Source organism: Eretmochelys imbricata, chromosome 6 (assembly GCF_965152235.1).
Source record: "Eretmochelys imbricata isolate rEreImb1 chromosome 6, rEreImb1.hap1, whole genome shotgun sequence".
In the NCBI taxonomy this organism is placed as follows: Eukaryota; Metazoa; Chordata; order Testudines; family Cheloniidae; genus Eretmochelys; species Eretmochelys imbricata.
The window spans coordinates 102,437,419-102,455,738 of NC_135577.1; the positions used below are offsets into that span (position 1 = coordinate 102,437,419).

Consider the following 18,320-nt stretch of genomic DNA (forward strand, 5'->3'; position numbering starts at 1 on the left):
AGGGTTTATGTTTGTGCATGTTTGGTAGCCATGGTCCTACCATTATTGTTAGTGTACTAGGTGCTTCACAGAAGATTAGGAAAGATGTGGTCCGTACTCCAAAGAATAAAGCCTAAATTCACAGTCCTACCTTGTAAAGAACTTGGGGGAGCCTCTTTTTATCCGTAAGGCAGTTGCTACCTACTCAGAAATGTAGCTTAACAATCTTGCTCGCTCTTGGCTGGGGTCACACATTTAGCTCTTTAGTTATTATGCAAGGGCCACCAAATCAGAATGAAAAACACATCAACCAGCTTTTCTAGTTGATCATAAACATGGTGCATCAGAAGTCTTTTCCCTGGGGATGGCTAGACCAGAAATCTGAATGTATTTCAGCCCATATGGTTCAAAGCACTGAATAATGTACTTCAGAAAAGAAGAATGATGGGGGAAAAAAAAAACATCACCACATTAAAGAATGAATCACATGAAACAAATAGCAGGTGGTGACTAACAATACATATTTAATGAGGGCCTCCTGCTTCATGAATACATACAATATAGCCTTGGTTTCTCAGGCTAATTGACACCACTCCTTGTTATAGACTGAAAAAAGGGTTTTGTTATATGGAACTACATATTTGAGAGTTCATATTTTATACCGGAATTTTCTTGGCAAAAAAACTCCTAACCATTTATTTATCCGAGCTATATTTTTCCCCCTTAGCTACATTTGCAATTACTGTATACTCTAAAACAGTCTATATACTGTATAGTTGGCTTGGATTCAAAAACTCATACTACTCTTTACATGAATTCAATCAGCTCAGGGAGCTGATTTTAGAGCAGGTGACAGAATTAGAACTCTTGGTTTCTGTTTCCAGCTGTGCCATGGACCAGCTGTGACATTTTATGCAAGTCATTTAACCTCTCTGTGCCCAAGATGCTCCTTCTGGATAAGGATAATGCATGAAAATAATGGGGAGAACACACAAGTATAATACCCAAGACCTGTGAACTTCACAGGTACCAATGCTCATGGATTCCATGCTGAAAGACATTCCATGCAAGTGCTTTATGAAACCTAATTTTGACCAAATTTATTTTAAAAAATTAATTAGTTTATGAACACAGGCTGACTGAAGGGTTTGCAAGAAATGGTTTGGAAATAAACTCTGCCTATGGATTCTCGGAGCTGCAGCATCTGAAGGGCTAGCCAATGCAGATTCACATTGACCTTCTACTTAGGTAGAAGCTGGTCACAAGCGCCTCCTGGACCTATTGGGCATAAAGCTTGTGACCAAGAGTCAGACACAACTCCACAATGGGAGATATCCTTATACCACAGGACACTGGAGGGCCCAGACAGAATCAGGTCACCAATGCTGGTACCCCACACAGGGGAGAATTAGAGCAATGAGTTATGGGACAGAGGATGGGAAAACTTATTTGGGAGGTTTAGCAAGTCAGGCTGCTTTGGCAGGCCAGCGTACCAGGGAAGAAGAGTGTTCAAACTGTTAATTTAGTCAGGAAATGGGGCTTTATTGCACTCTCTCTCCAGTCTGATAAAGTACATGTAGCCAAAGCTAAAAACTGCTCTGGTCAGCAGAAAGGTTATTATCTCAAGGGCTGTGGTAGCAATTTAAACCGTGACTGATGTTTAAATTTTTTCATGCCCCCTTACGTTGCCCTTCATGCAACAAAATTCATTCTCCTTTTTGCTCTGATATAGGAAGGATTCTCTTGTTAAACACAAGCAAGATCTCTCTCTTCTGGAAAACCCTAAGTTAGCATTCTAAATCCCTGCTTCGGGGGGAGACTTCACAGGTACCCAGCAGGCTATTGCTTCAGCAGGTTTATTTGTAAGCTAACTACAGTACATCTCATAACTGTTAACTGCTTTCCCCCTTGAGGGCATACATCATACATTCTGGGAAGAGAACCTGAAGAGACTTGCTCCAAATCCAACCAAGAAAAGTGAATGGCTTGTCCTTAAAAAAAAAAAAAAGGCAAGCAGCAGCAGCAAAAAAATCTATTCTTTAGTACTTGACCCCTAAACAGATGACATTTCTTTGTTTAATGATCCTCCAGAAGATGCTTTTTTGAAAACAAAAAACAGGTTTGGCCCTCTACTAGGTTGAATATTTTATGCTGTGTATTTAGTACTATATTAATTTTGCCAGCATGACTGCTCTTTTAGGTTTGTGCATTAACACGAACATCTGTGTTTGAATGCCAAGAAACCAGTTTATTCCATTCCTAATTTCTCTTTGATACTCTAGCAGCGTGTCTCAGGGTGCCTACTGGCTTGAAAAAGGAGTGGAACTCAGAAGGGCCCTCCACACACCACATGTTGGGATGGTGAGGAGCGTGATCAAACAAAATGGAATCATAGGAACCCAAAAACCTCATAGTAATAAAACTGGTGGGTGGATTTTAAAAAAATGTTTTAAGAGCCAAATACTGCCGTCAGCATGCGCGTGAAATTCTCTCTAGTCCTACATATTTAGAATGCAGGGTACAATCGCCAGTCCAGTCCCCCATATTTAAGATCAGCCATATTTTAAAGCTAAACAGGCTGACAGCATCTATTTAATAGGCTTATCAGAGCAGTCAGTGAAAAGCACTGCACTGTAATTTCAGCTGGGCTTCACTGTGTTCTGAACCCTTCTTTGTGTAAATAGAATAAATGGCAAGTTGTTTGTTGGCCATGATGGATGAACATGTCAAGTTGCTAACATTTGAAAATGTGTTTTATTTGAGATGGGGAGTTGATGATGTGCAGAGGTGGTTGACCATGTCTACAGACCCCTTCCTCCCCACCCCTCACTGAGTTCTTGGAAAACTTCACAATGGAAGGGACAATTAACAGCAGAGATTTGAGCCACTAGATTTAAAAGAAAAGATTGTTCATTTCACTTGAGCTTCCTTTTGTGTTGCAAAACAGCAAGAGACAAGGAGGGGAACAACATACCCAACACCCAAATGCTTTGGTCTTTAGGTTTGAATAACTGCCTTGGAACGTGCTCATAGAGTTTATTGTATCTGATGAGGGTTAATGCACCTGGGGTCTGATTCGGTGTTCCCCTGCACCTTGTACAGTCACTCTCACTAGCGCAGAGTGAGTGTAAAATGCGATCATGGTGATCTGGTACTATTTCACACCCACTGTGCATAAACAAAAGTACCTGCACAAACTGTAGGCAACAGAGAATAAAGCCATCCAGCTGGCTGAGGGTTTGAATAAAGTTTCTAGAGTTCTAGAAGTGGTACACTACATCCTAGACTTGCTTTTGTTGTCTCATCTCTGTTCATCAGAATACATGTTATAAATAAATTAGACAAAGCATCCTGTATCTATATCAACTCATCTCTCTCCCAATAAAGAAATAATCTACCTCTTGGAATCCAGGACCTTCTGACCACTCAGACAGTGGCAGGAACTAGATTACTGAAAGAACTTCCAACCTCACCTATGTGTGCCTGGCATTTAGTTTGAGGTGTTCTCCTAAAAACAGAGGTTGTCTAACTTTTTCTCCAGTGTGAATGATAATAGATATCATCTTGGGGTCTTCCTTCCTTCCAAGCACTATTACTAGAGCCCTACGAAATTCACAGTCCATTTTGGTCGATGTCACAGTCATAGGATTTAAAAAATCATAAATATCATTTCAGCTATAAAAATCTGAAATGTCATGGTGTTGAAATTGTAGAGGTCCTGACCCAAAAAGGAGTTGGGGCGGAGAGGGTCACAAGGTTTTTCTAGGGATGGTTGTGGTACTGCTACCCTTACTTCTGTGCTGCTGCCTGCAGAGCTGGGCCCTCAGTCGGCCGCCGTCGCCCTCTGGCCAGCCAGATCTGAAGCAACGCAGAAGTAAGGATGGCAATACTGCCACTCCCCTAAAATAACCTCGTGAGCCCCCCCATGCAACTCCCTTTTGGGGCAGGACCCCCAAATTGAGAAATGCTGGTCTCCCCGCTGAAATCTGTATAGTAAAGGGTAAAAGCACACAAGAACAGATTTCATGGGGGAAGACCAGATCTCAGAGTCTGTGACATGTTTTTCATGACTGTGAATTTGACAGGGCCCTAACTATTACACAGACCCCTCCCATTTGTAGCCAGGTAACATGCTTGTTGTGATGTTGCACGTCATGTGCTTATGAAAATATGCTTATGAATGTGAATATGATGTAACTGGAATATGCTTTATGCAAAAGGTCTCTTGTAAGGTATCATTACAAAGCTTTTAATCTACCAAGTGTGTTCATCCTAGTTGCATGCATGTATCATTCTTGTATCTGAAGCTAGAAATATAACTCTGAGGTCCTATTGTAACTATGCAAAGTGTGGGCCATTAATGGTGGCTTAGAATCTTGATGGCTCCCATTGACTAGGACAATTGGTTGTAAATGGTATGTACCTACAAGCCTTCCTGTGTACATGTGGGGCCAGCCCGTGGGTAATGAAGAATGAGGTCTTACAGGGACGTGTGACCATGTCACCTGATAACAAAATCCATCTTAAATCTGGTACTTTTCCATTTAGGAGGAGGAGTGGGGACCCAGAGAGACAAAAGATTCCCACCCTGTGCCAAAGCTATAAAAGGATGTGGAGTAGAACAAAGGGCTGGGGGGACAGTCATGAGAAAGCCCCTGTTTTCCACCTAAGATGTCTGCTGAAACTAACAAGGACTGTACCAGGGGAAAGGACTGGGCCCAGACTAGGAAGGAGTCTAGTCTTTGAAAGAAGCTTATTAGAACATCGCTGAGGGCGAGATATTACCTGTAATCAGTTTCTTCATGTATTACACTTAGACTTGCATGTTTTTGCTTTATTTTGCTTGGTAACTTACTTTGTTCTGTCTGTTCTTACTTGAAATCACTTAAATCCTACTTTTTATACTTTAAAATCACTTCTGTTTATTAATAAACCCAGAGTAAGTGATTAATACCTGGGGGAGCAAACAGCTGTGCATATCTCTCTATCAGTGTTATAGAGGGCGGACAATTTATGAGTTTACCCTGTATAAGCTTATACAGTATAAAACAGATTTATTTGGGGTTTGGATCCCCTTGGGAGCTGGGTGTCTGGGTGCTGGAGTCAGGTAAACTGCAGAGCTGTTTTCACTTAAAGCCTGCAGCTTTGGGGGCACGTTGCAGCAGGCTAGCATGTCTGGCTCAACAAGGCAGGGTTCTGGAAGTCCCAAGCTGGCAGGGAAAACAGGCTCAGAGGTAATTTCAGCACGTCAGGTGACAGTCCCAAGAGGGTCTCGGAGATCAAACCCATCGCACTTGTATCAACTGCAACAATGGCCTTCAAGAAAGAGCAATAGGAAAGGATTAGATGTATTTTAGCTGAGTTTTAATGCAATTTAGCAGCTAGAATCGGGGAGGAGGAGTCAGCACCACGTGACAAACTAGCTATCTGCTGGACCACAGTTTGGGAGCTGGAGTCTTAAATAAGTAGGGATGGAGGAACACAGTAACAGTAAAGCTAGCCTACTGTAGTGAAAATACTTCAAGGTCCTTTTTTTTTTTTTTTAAAGTAGATGCATCAATACCAATATACTGTATTAATATTTATGTATTTTTCAAATGTTGAAAAGAGGCAGAGAAAAGTCAGATATACTGAAGTCTGAAACATCACATACTTCTGAATTATCTTCTTGCAGTGTTTGAAGTGAACATCTGGTTATCAAGCATTTCTTGATTTTACTGCAATTTCAGCATTTTCTGACCTTTTCATTCTTGTACATTTTCTAATACACATAGATTAATTAGATAATTAGATAGATGTATTAGATAGATTAATTTGGTGACAGTATAACCAGCAATCATGAATTGGATGAGAAAACTACTTACAAGTTTTAGCTGTCTCTAATATTACACGGTTCTCCTTTTTGCCATTTGTTTGCACTGTACAGGCATGGAACTGACACCTATGACCATAGTGAAAGAAAAACAACTGTTGCTACTACCATAAAAAAAAAAGACTAATGTGGTAGTCAACCACACAGCAGCTTTGGCAGCCCTGGGAGGAGAAAACAAACAGGGAAGCAAGGAGACCTGTAATCCTGTCATGTAAGCTTTCATAGTTTATGTTTGCCTCCACTTAAATAAAAAAATCGTACAGTTCAAACTAGAAAACAGGTCTTGCATACAGATTTGTTTATATTACCGCAAGATTTTAAAACCCACAAATGTGGTGAGCATTCCATATTCTCAGTCATTTTCTACACACATCTGTGAAATAGCATCATTTAGGCAAGTGGTGAGCTACGACTCCTGTTTTTATGCTAATACTCAGGGATATGGAGTAGCAAAATGCAGCAGTTCATTTTAAATATGCTTTTTGTTTAGCAGCGTAACCTGGTTGTCACCAACAACGTTAAGACTTTATGTATTAAGTAATTAGGAGAAACATCCAAAATGCTAGATTATACTACATTTATTGGATAGGCATCATATTTTACAAGTTGTCAGAACCAGGGCAGTCAGATTCTTGCCTATTGGCATTTTGTATATCATTCTGCAAAGTGGATAGCCAACTATAAATAAATTGAGGCTGGCAATTACGCATGGTTATGTTATCTTTCTGTGTATACTAGAACATGGATGGGGTTAGTCCAATATATGCAGCTTTCACCATAAATACTGACTAGATCCATCCTTCTGCTTCTTTTAAATTTGGTACTGGAGACCCAGGAGATTAGGATCACTGGTTATGTAACTACTCCTTCATGTTTCATATCTAGATGACTGCAGAATTAAAGCATGACCTAGGATCACGTTAACGGAAATTCTATCTACTCTTGCTGAAATAACTGAAGGAATAGGTCTGACCTTAATTCTGGACATTGGAAAATAGAAGAGCAGGATTAAGATTGCTGTAGAAACAGGCAACAGCTACAGAAACAGGCAACTGACTAACTAAAAAAGTTCTTTCTTTGGTGAGATGGGCAGAGAGGCATTATCAACCTAACATGCTTGTGGCAAACCTGAGAAACTCACTTGTGCACAAAGATGAAAACAATTGATAAGGATGGTTTCAGGTATCCAACTGGTTGCTATAAACATTGAAAGAATTAGTTTTAATATGCTATGACCAGTACCTTGAAAGTGTTTAAGATTGCAACAGGCTGTCAAGGAGAAGAGCCAAAGCAAACCGTGACCTGGCACCCAGCTTTGTTTTAATCATACACAAGCGTATCAAACAAAACTGCTCTAGGGCCCAGTCATGGAAGATGCTCAGCATCTCAACTGAAGCCAACTGAAGGTGTTCAACACCACTCATGATCAGGCTCCAAGTTAGAGAATGAAAAGGAACAAATTAGCTTTATTTTCTCTGTAGGATTGGAATCGGAGGGTAAGATCAAGTGCCCAGGCATTGAAATGTAAGCAACTCTTGCAAAACTGACAGCATTTGTTTCTGTGTATCAGCTTATGCCTTCTGCACATAAAACCATAAAGAAATATTCATGTGCTACTCAGATAAATACAAATCAGGACACTGAAGACAAAAGCCACAAATCATGACACTGAAGACAAAAAGCTGGCTGCACCCAGGGCTTTTCACATTCAGGAAAAACCTAAAAAATACATGCATTCTTTTTTAAGGGGCAAAATCCAAGAAGCAACTTGAAGACATGAATTATATGAGAGGGTAACTTTTTTTTTTTTTTAAGTTACACTATGGTTCTGCTCTTAAAAATATGACTAAATAGTATTGAGAGAACTCACATTTATGGTTTCTTAATTACTCATATAAAACATGCTCATATTAATAAAACCTTCTCATTGTCACCCCTACAGACTCAGCTTGGGACCAGGAAGTCAAGCTGTTTGCTTTCTGTGTCACTATCAGTAACAAAGATGCTATAACTGAAATTTAATTAAGAATTCTGTTGAGGATCTGTGAGCCAGAAAATAACCCACCTCCCTCTGCCATAGCTGCTTTGGCTCAGGAGGGCTAGCAGGGATGATCACCAGTAAAGAAAACCCCTGGATGATACTTCTGTCACTAAAATAAGCTGATATGACTTGAAATACACACACAAGGAGCAAGTGTGATGGGCTAATTTTTCAGATCATAAACTCATTTTAAAGAAAAACATGCAATTAGTAAATTTAAAAAGGTAGATTAAAAATTGAATTCCACATTACTCTGTGTTAAAGTAGCTAATATTGATCAATCTTGAACAGCTATCATATAAAAGGTCTATTATAAATTCATAAACTGGCAATTTTAAATTGAACATTTACAAGAGACGTTTACCCACCACTGTTTTCTAGTGGTAATTCTTATGGTTCTCATGGGACTACAGCCATTTGGCCTTACTGCAACACAGCTGTTCCAAATAAACTAGGCATTAACCCCAATACGACCCTCTCCTTCCTCTAACTCACTGTTCACCAAGGAGGTTCACAGAAGTAGGTCTCTTAGCAAACACCATTTGGACACTGGACTCCATTACAAACGCCACATTGGTGGATCTTTTACGCATTAGTCTATTGGGCCAGCTTCTGAAAAAATATGTATTTAAGATGTCACGGGGGAAAAAAAATGACATTTACTTTTTCTCTCGCTTTTAAACTTCAAAGCAAATAAATTTGGCAAATATTTTAAATTAGCCATTTAACATAAGGTGACTAATTCCAACAATTTGGATCCATTTTCCTGAGAGAAGGACTAAGCTTAGTTAAAAGGTTTTAAAGATATTCATTAATTCCAACAGCTCAATTTTAATGGAGAGAGGTATTTAGATGTGGTGTGCACGAACTCTTACTTTATAAGGGGTAGGCTTGGTTTTTCAAAGAAATAGCAGAATTAATGGCCTCTATCCATGTTTTTAGAAATCCTAAACCCCCAGATTATGTAAGTATCTAGGGACTTTTAATAATGCTAATTATTAAACTGACAGTGACAGCTCCACAGGGGTGATTTCAGTCTGTTGAACAAGATTCTTATTTAGGGACTTTTATTGGTCAGATTAGGACTTCATAGAATTTAAAAGCTTAACTCCTTAGCTGCCGGGTCTATCTAGATTAAACCACACAGCACGTTACAGACAGTGTAACCATCAGTGCACACATTCAAATTGTTTCCAAGAGACAAAAAACAGATGTTGTGTAGCACAGCTGTTACTTTAAAAAACAACATTAACTAAGAGCTGTCTTTAAAAATCTTACCCATTAAAAAACAAAGCCATGAACCCAGAAGCATTATCGTGAATTATGGATTAGTGGATGACAAAATTTCAGTTAAAACACATCTGTGAGTAGGTGTTCTTCACAACCAGCTCTGACACAAAGTCCACGTGTCAAAATTTCACCTTGTTCCTGGGGCTTGCCTTTATTAACAAAGCAACAAAGTTTAGCTCAAGCATTCTCCCCAGCCTGCTCCGTTCCTACACCAGGTCTGCTCAGACCACACTCCAGAGAGTCACTCCCAACTCCTTTATATCCAGGTGTGGTAATCAGCCACACAATTCAGCAAACCCCACTGACCCATTTTCCCAGCAGGATCTACACCTGCTAGGAGGATTGGGTGTTTCAGACAAATACTGCCAGCCAGTTACAACAATGAACTGCATGTGACTTCCAGAAGCAAATACTACTTTGCATTTCTATAGCACATATGACAATATCAAAAGCAAATCTAAAAACAGTAACTTCCTTTTCTGGAATGCCTACGATTTAAAAAAATATTGCCCAAACTTTTTTCCAACATTAAAAACAGCCTGGAGGTATCGTTTGCAGGTCAAACAATTTGTTGGGGGGAAAAATATATATATCAGCCTATGTTAAAATGATGGCCAAGTAATAAACCTGCTGTTTTCAAGATGAAGTGCTAAAATGTCATAGGCCCCGATCCTGCAAGCTCACAGATACAGGCAGAACCCTTTGCTCATGCAGTGCCCCATTAAAGTCAATGGGATGCTTATGACATTGCAGGATTAAGGTTTTAATTCCCCTCTTCATATACCACTTCTGTACAGGAGATTAATCTAGATTTATAGGGGAACCAGCACCCAAAACAGAATGGGATCTAATATGGTGTCATATATCAGCATATGTAAATAGTGTATATACAGATTATGCTTTCCAAGATCATAAAATAAAATTATTCATTGATAGAATGTGCATATAATCAAAGAAATATCATTTCCATTTGTGACCTGCCAAGAAAAAGCAGAAATTCTGTGTTTAGGGAACTGCTGTGCAACTGGAAGATTTTTTTTTTTAAATTTACCGTATAATTTATGGAATTCATGTAGACCTCACTTTAAAATATCTGTATGCAAAAGGCTAAATTAAATGGAACCCATTACAGAAATATAACTGACCAAAGCGGGCCTTTAAAGCTGCAGATATAGCTAAGTACGAGGCATTACAGGTCATCCTCGGACTTACAACACAATTGGTTCCTGAAAATTGCTTCATAAGTCAAAACGTTGTAACTTGGAACCACAATCCACTCCGTTGAGGGACCAAGCATCATAAAGTCGAAACCAATTGTCGTAAGGCGAATCAGGGTGTCAATCCAAAAACATTGTAAGTGCCCTTCGCTATAAGTCAAACATTGTGAAGTTGAGGACTGCTGGTATAAACAATTAATTTAACAAAAATAAATCCCTTTACTACTACACATAGCAGACAGAATATTTTCCAATATATCTGAAACTGTAGCTTCCTTAGGCTACAGTACCTACCTAAACAATACTCCAATTGATGTAAATGAGAATTTTGCCTGCGTATATGTAGCAGGATCAAGTCAAAAGTATGTTGAGTCTGGTGAGATTGTCTAGACACAGTGATGTATGCCTTAAACCTAATCTAAAACTCAAAATAGATATGGTGGTGGAAGGTAGCAAAATGCCCTGTGGTTTTACTCTTGCAAGTTGTAGTGCAACAGTTTACTAGGTTAACACTAGAATAAATTAAATTCTTAAACACAAGAGTTACACCAGGTAAATTCAAATTAGAACAGACCTAAAATAAACGTTCACTCACTTTTTTTTTTAAGCTGTCTAAATGACACAGTAGAAACATTCCATAATTCAGACCATTCCAATTTTTTTTTGTAAGTTGATGATAAAATGTTATGGGTTAAATCAAGACGTGCTGAATAAAAGCCAAAGAGATATTTCATGCTGTACAATACCCATTTCTGCACCCTCAGGTCCAGTGGGTGCTCCAGCCCACCGTGATCATCCCATGGCAACTGAACCCACCTCCCCACTTGTGCTTTCATAATAATGCCCCTTTGACTCCACCTCTGATGTGGCAACCTTAACCAACAACTGCCAAAAGCTAGAACAGGAAATCAGCAACCTTTGGTCCACGGCCTGCCAGGGTAAGCCCACTGGCAGGACGGACCGGTTTGTTTACCTGCCGCGTCTGCAGGTTCGGCCGATTGCAGCTCCCACTGGCTGTGGTTCGCCGCTCCAGGCCAATGGGGGCTGCAGAAAGCGGCACGGGCCAAGGGCTGTGCTGGCCGCTGTTTCCCACATCCCCCATTGGCCTGGAGCAGCGAACTGCAGCCAGTGGGAGCAGCGATCGACCAAACCTGCAGAAGTGGCAGGTAAACAAACCGGCCCGAGCCGCCAGGGGGCTTACTCTGGTGGGCTGTGGGCCAAAGGTTGCCGATCCCTGAACTAAAACAAACCCACTGAAACCTTGGATCGGAAGAAAAGAGGCAGCTGATGACAGCAGCACAACCCTTCTCCTCCAAGTACATTCCATTCAAGCTGTGAGCCCAGGGGTTAAAGTAAAATTGAACTCTTACCAGTACGGGAGCTGGCTCTGGCCCCCAGAAGAGGCAGGGCCTTGAGCAGAAGGGGCGGGGCTGGGGGGGGTCAGCATCCCCCAGACAGCCCATCCACGCTGCCTGGCCAGCGCCACCCTGGACTCCAGAGGCCTTTTTAAATCGCCAGCCCTGGGGTAGCTGCTCCTTTTGTCCCCCACCCCCACACCCCTGTCGGCAGCCGGGGGAGAAGGGGCAAAAGGGGCAATGACAAAGCACTTGGTACTAAATTACTCCCAGTATATATGTAATAAGGTTTACGGTACTAAGAATCTCAGCTTCTGTACATCACCTTCCCTATATCCTGTTACAAGTTATCACAGTTGAAAATCTGTTATCTTTGAGAGGCACATTAATGTTCAAAATTACAGATGTGAGACTGATTCATGCACTTAAATATATATTACAAACAAATTGTGCTCTCAGTTGCATACACCTTGGAGAGGAAATTGACAGACCCATAGTGTATAAAGTCAGCAAAGTAGTTTGGGTGAATTTATAAGGGACTATTTGTTAAAACTGCTGACACTGTGGTCTTGAGAAGAGACAAATGTTGTGGTTTACAAATTTAAATTTTAAAATTCAAGAAAAAAGTTCCTCCCTTGAGTTCCTGAACTGAGAAACAGCTTTAAATGTATATATATATATATATATATATATATATATATATAGTAGTACTAAGAAATAAAGTTTACCTATAGAGGCCTATTAATTAAGCAACTAATCAGGGACTCCAGGGCTCTTCTTACTATTAGAAGAGATTTAAATTCAACAAAGGGGCACATTGTATATAAAAACTTGTTTACAGCTGGCAACACAGCTATTGGGCACAAGTTATGAACCAAAACCAGAACTCGTATTTACAGCAATACGATATACATAATGTTCTTTCTGCACATTCAGTGAATGACTTTATATTTACTCCTCCCACCATTATTAATGGAACTTGTAAGCTTTGAGTTACTTATGGAAGCTGCACAGGAGCCATTTTGAAAGTATAACTCAGAGTTGTCTCTCAGCAGCAATTCTTTTTTAAATGCAGAACTATTTCCAGCCATTCAGAAATGTCAAGCAATTGTCCAAGGACTTAGTGGTCACAAGTATGGGAACTACAGGCATCAAAATGACAGGTTTCAGAGTAACAGCCGTGTCAGTCCGTATTCGCAAAAAGAAAAGGAGTCCTTGTGGCACCTTAGAGACTAACCAATTTATTTGAGCATAAGCTTTCGTGAGCTACAGCTCACTTCATTGGATGCATCAAAATGTAGCAGTGACCACACATAAAGTGCTTCTTCCACTGGCATTTCCAATCTGCATTCTTCAAATGAAAGATGTGCCTCAAAACCACACAGACACTAGCCAAGTGATGATAACGTTAATTCTTTTCTTCCCACGACCACAAGCGTTTATGCAAACTGTAGGGATTTTTGTGATGCAGTATGTGCCATTTGAGTGAATATTGGCACTTCTGAAAGTTAAGGATCTAGCAGATATGAAAACAGATCCTTTTGCTGCTTCTAGTTTTTTCAAACTATTCAATGCCCATAAAAGGTGTCAGATCAACAGGCTGATGCACAGAATGGGGGAAACACGACACAGCCACTTCAAGCTTCCCTAGGCTACCCTGCCAGACTGCCCCACCCCAGGCTTGTTTCAAATAACTGCTCCAAAGCCTAGTCCACAGAAGTACATTCTGTACCCACTGTTGGTAAAGAATGCAGTTGCATAATTGGTGACAATTGTTTCAGTGCTAGTGTATACAGGCTAAATAAAGCATTACCTACAGTGTGGTAAAGGGTGACATGGTGATGAATTCAGTACAAGAACCAAACAGAATAGAATAGGGTATCTACACTCAGGATTTTCCCCAAGTTCTCCTGCTATTGCCCTAGCTACATCTTACCCCTCAACTTGGTGTCATCTACAAATTTTATAAGCACACTCTCCACTCCATTATCCAAGTCACTAATGAAAATATTGACTAGTACTGGACCCAGGACTAACCCCTGAGGGACCCCACCTTATAGTAATTTCAGACCATGTTTCCCTGGTTTGATTATGAGACTGTCACAAGGGACTGTATCCCTTTTAAAAGTCAAGATATATCTCATCTACCGCTTCCCCAGTAACCCTGTCAAAGAAGGAATTTAAGCAGGTTTGGCATGATTTATGCTTGACAAACCCATGCTGGCTGTACCTTAACCCTTTTATCCTCTACTTGCTTACAAACTGTTTAATAATTTGTTCCAGTATTTTTCTAGGAATCAAAGTTAGGCCGACCAGTCTATAATTCCTCACCTCTCCCCCCTTTTTAAAGATATTATGTTTGTCCTTCTCCAGTCCTCTGGGAGCTCACCTGTCTTCCATGAGTTCTCAAAGATAATCACTAATGGCTCTGAAATTGCTTCAGCTAGTTCCTTAAGTACCCTAATATAAATTTCATCAGGTCCTGCCAATTTGAATACATCTAACTTATTTAAATGTTCTTTAACCTGTTCTTGTCCTATTTTCCTTTTCCATTGTTGCTCACATTAATTGTGTTGAGTATCTGCTAGCCTCTAACCTTTTTAGTGAAGACTAAAGCAAAACAGATATTAAACACTTCAGCCTTCCTGATGTCCTGTTATTAGGTCAACTTCTCCTCTAAGTAGTGGGCCAACACTTTCCTGTGTCTTTCACTTGCTCCTAATGTATTTAAAGAACCTGTTTTTACTGCATTTTACATGCATTGCCAGGTGTAACTCATTTTGTATCTTAGCCTTTCTGGTTTTGTCCCTACATTCTTGTGTTATTCTTTTGTACACCTCCTAAGCAATTCATCCATGTTTCCACTTTTTTTAGGATTCCTTTTTGATTTTCAGTTCATTAAAGACATACAAATACATACATCAACAAGAGTGGTGGAAAGCTGCCAATGCTCTCTGATCCATCCAGTCTCCAGAAATCCTTTTATCAGCCTCCTTAAAGGTTAGTTACAGTCAAATAGCTTGAGCTCTGTTATGTTAGTCACTATACAAAGTTATCCTGGATTTTAACCTGAACACAAATATTCAGAGACCAGCCAGTCTCCCGCTTGTTCAAAGCACGAGCTAGAAAGTGAAAACACACCCTCCAACACACATGTACATAGACACAAAGCCGACACAATGACATTTCACATTCTCCCTCATAGAAGCCTTCCCAAAATGTCACAGAAGTTCAAAAAGTTAATTACCAGCATTTTGGCTGTTAGCCAGTGGCACAATGTTCATTAAATGGAATTAGTGACAGATCCTCTTTAACAGATTTCTGCTCAAGAAATCCCACCACAAAATTACTAATTTGCTTCGTTTCAGGTGATGAAGTTCTCACAGGCCACGATTTCAGAACCTGTAAAAGTGCAGCTACTCAGTGGGAAACCTAGAGACTTTACTTGCAACCAAGACTAACCCTTTTTCATACACTTCTATTAAAACAAAAAATTGGAACCAGCCAACTCAAAACTCTCATATTAAAAGTTGCCAGTGTTTCTCCCCGTTTCACTGCAGCAATCTAGACACAAAGCACTGGTGGTTGTTTTTTTACAGCCTCGGTGATCAAAGTTTTGTGCTGCTGAAAGTGCTGGCATAACTTCACTGAATTCATAGATTAATTGCTTTTGACAGAGTTAACAAAAACAGCAATTGATGAGACACCAGGTGAACGTCAGAGCCACTTAAACTGTTCTTATTCCAGTGTAAAAGTGTTTATTTAGTGCATTTGCTCATCCCATTTATGCTCAGTGAAGTAAAATTTTAAAAAGAGACAGGTCTAAGCCACAAAGGTCAGATCTAGATCCAAATTTCCCCGATACCCAGCTCTCTTCAGATACAAGGTTTAGATTCAGACCTGGTAGAGAGATAGTGCTTCAAAGTTCTGATCCAGATCTGGAATGTCCTAACATTGTGGGGGGCCATTTGGGTCCAGGGTTCTGGTTCACTCCCATCTCTACTTTCAGAAGAATATCACCAAATACTGAAATGAATTTTGTTTTAACAAGGAGATCAACTATATTGAGCACAATGAGTTAGACATTTATATGGACCCAAAAAGCTATCCAGCCTTTGAGTGATATCTTAAAATAGTTTAATTTTAGTAGTTACTGATATCTTACTCCGAAACACAGGGACTTGGGGATCATGAACTCATCATGTTTCTATTCTTCCTTGACTTGGGGGGGGGGGAGGGAAGAGGGAGGGGAAGGCTTTTGTCTTGTGACATCCACTTTGTCCCTGTGTTTGATAACACACAAGAATAATCACCCTCACTTCCCTCCATATACATTCTCCCCACTAAATACAAGGAATTAGCTGTAAACTAGATTTGAGTCCATTTGGTCAAAATGAAGGGAATTCCCCAAGGCCAACATGGTGTTTTTTAAGCTTGTGCTTCCTTGAGGAAGCAGCAATTTGTGCTTCTATTGTTTTTCAGGAACCTTCCCTCCCGCTTGCAGACTGCCACTGAAATTGATTAGATGTTTTCTGTCAGTAATACACTAGCCTCATCTCCAGCTATTGACTTTTATTACTCAACTATACAAACACAACCAAATTTCAGGCTACTTAAAAAAAACAAACAAACGAAAAGGCTCAAAGGAGGCGAGGTTTCACAGTAATTACTATGAAAAGTTTCAGATGACAAAATTCTCTAGTACATCCTGAAATATCCATGCCTTGGCTATACTTTGTAACAACCAACCATCATTTAATTCAAAATGATATACACTAGCTGGGCTTCCAACACACAAGGAATCTTCCACAATACAATCACCATTAGTAGCAACGTGACAGTGCATATCAATCATATATAGAACTGTGCAGGTTGCTGCACAGACAGCCTTTAACTCCTTCCAGGCTATTAGGAATTGAAGGTTATGCAACATCATTTAAAAGGGAATCTCTCTTAGATTAACAATGATTTGCCCTAAAGACCTTGATGTGATAAAGGAGAAATGATCTCCTTACATGTAGTGTATAGATACAAAACTAAATTTTTTTGTTAGGTTTGCTATTATTTAACATTTTCAAGAACAAACTACCAGTAATTAAATTTTGCTATCATACTATTTACATGCAGGGTATGCAGTCCTGAGGCAGGGAGATGCACTAACCTGACAAAGTAATGGTACAGATTTTTCTGGAATATGGTCAGAGTCTTATTATTATGCCTCCCATCTCCAGCCTCAGCTCTTGCTCCCGGTTACAAATAGTAAGAAAACATTATAAGGTATTACTGTAGTGCCTGGCTGGATTAGATTATATTAAAAAAATCCAACAGCGCAGAACCAGCAAGACACTAAAGAAGCCAGGTCACACAATTCTGAATCTCATTTATTTTCTTCCATAATCTATCCCCTCTTTGTACATTGTCTAACAAAGGGCCTGATCATCTGCTACAAGGTGCTCAACTCCCATGAGTGAGACTAAATGTTAAGAGTTCTCAGCACCCTAAGGATCCGGCCCTTGGATTGCAAACACTGTGGAGAAAGGACTGTGTCTTCCGATGTCGTATGTAGTATAGTTGTAGCAATGTCGGTCCCAGGATATTAGAGAAACAAGGTGAGTGAGGTAATATATTTTATAAGACCAACTTCAGTTGGCGAGACAGACAAGCTGAAGAAGAATCTGTGGTTCAAAAGCTTGTGTCTCTCTCTCTCCAACAAAAGCTGGTCAATAAAAAATAGCACCTCACCCACCTTGTCTCTGTCTTCTGATGTCTGTAAAACTTCATACAGATCTATGGTGCTGAGTAAGCAATAACAAGATGGACAATGAAATCCCATCCTATTATGTTGAAAGATTGAGTAAATGGGATTTCCCTGCTGGGGTAGGGAACTCAATGGGATGATTAAAGTTATTTATTTTTAAGTGAATGACAACCCATTCCAGCAATACCTACAATGCTAAATGATTGAGACATAAGTATGCTGTCTTCAAAAATATATAAAATGCCAACACACCACCTCAGATCAAAAAGCTACACAATCTACTCTCCTAACATGCGGCCATAACTTGCATTTAAAAGTCATCAGTTCTACTTTACTTTCTTCTGCATGAATCCCTCTCACTCTTGGACTTTCTTTAGCAAGCTCTGTAGCACAGATAGCAATTGGTGGCAGTAATATTTTGGGGTCTCTCTCTACTATAGTTGCATCAAGCCGCAGAACTGTAATAAAGTAATAAATGAAGCACCATTATTCTCCCACACTCCCAAGAGATGCAACGCTCCATCCAGCTGCCTCTAGTGTACAGCGTATGGCTGGAAGAGATGCAGGTGTATGAGAAGAGCCTGGGAATGGGAGTTGATGTGGTCAGTCTCTCATGAGACTTATTTAAACACAATAGGTATGTACAGGACCATTTTAATACTCCTTGGCATTTCAAGATGTCTCCGGGGTGAAAGCAACGCTACTTGTTGTAAACACGTTTTATATCCTCAGACATTAGTCCTATTTCAATGATCCTGCAGAAGAGTTGAATATCAACACAGCTAACCAAAGAGCTATCATAGCCTTC

General features: G+C 40.0%; 1 protein-coding gene across 1 annotated transcript in view; it reads right to left on the minus strand.

The window, feature by feature from the left end:
- The window catches only part of CCDC88C (coiled-coil and HOOK domain protein 88C), a 125,443-nt gene that overhangs the window by 95,259 nt on the left and 11,864 nt on the right, over window positions 1–18,320 (minus strand). The window lies entirely within an intron of this gene.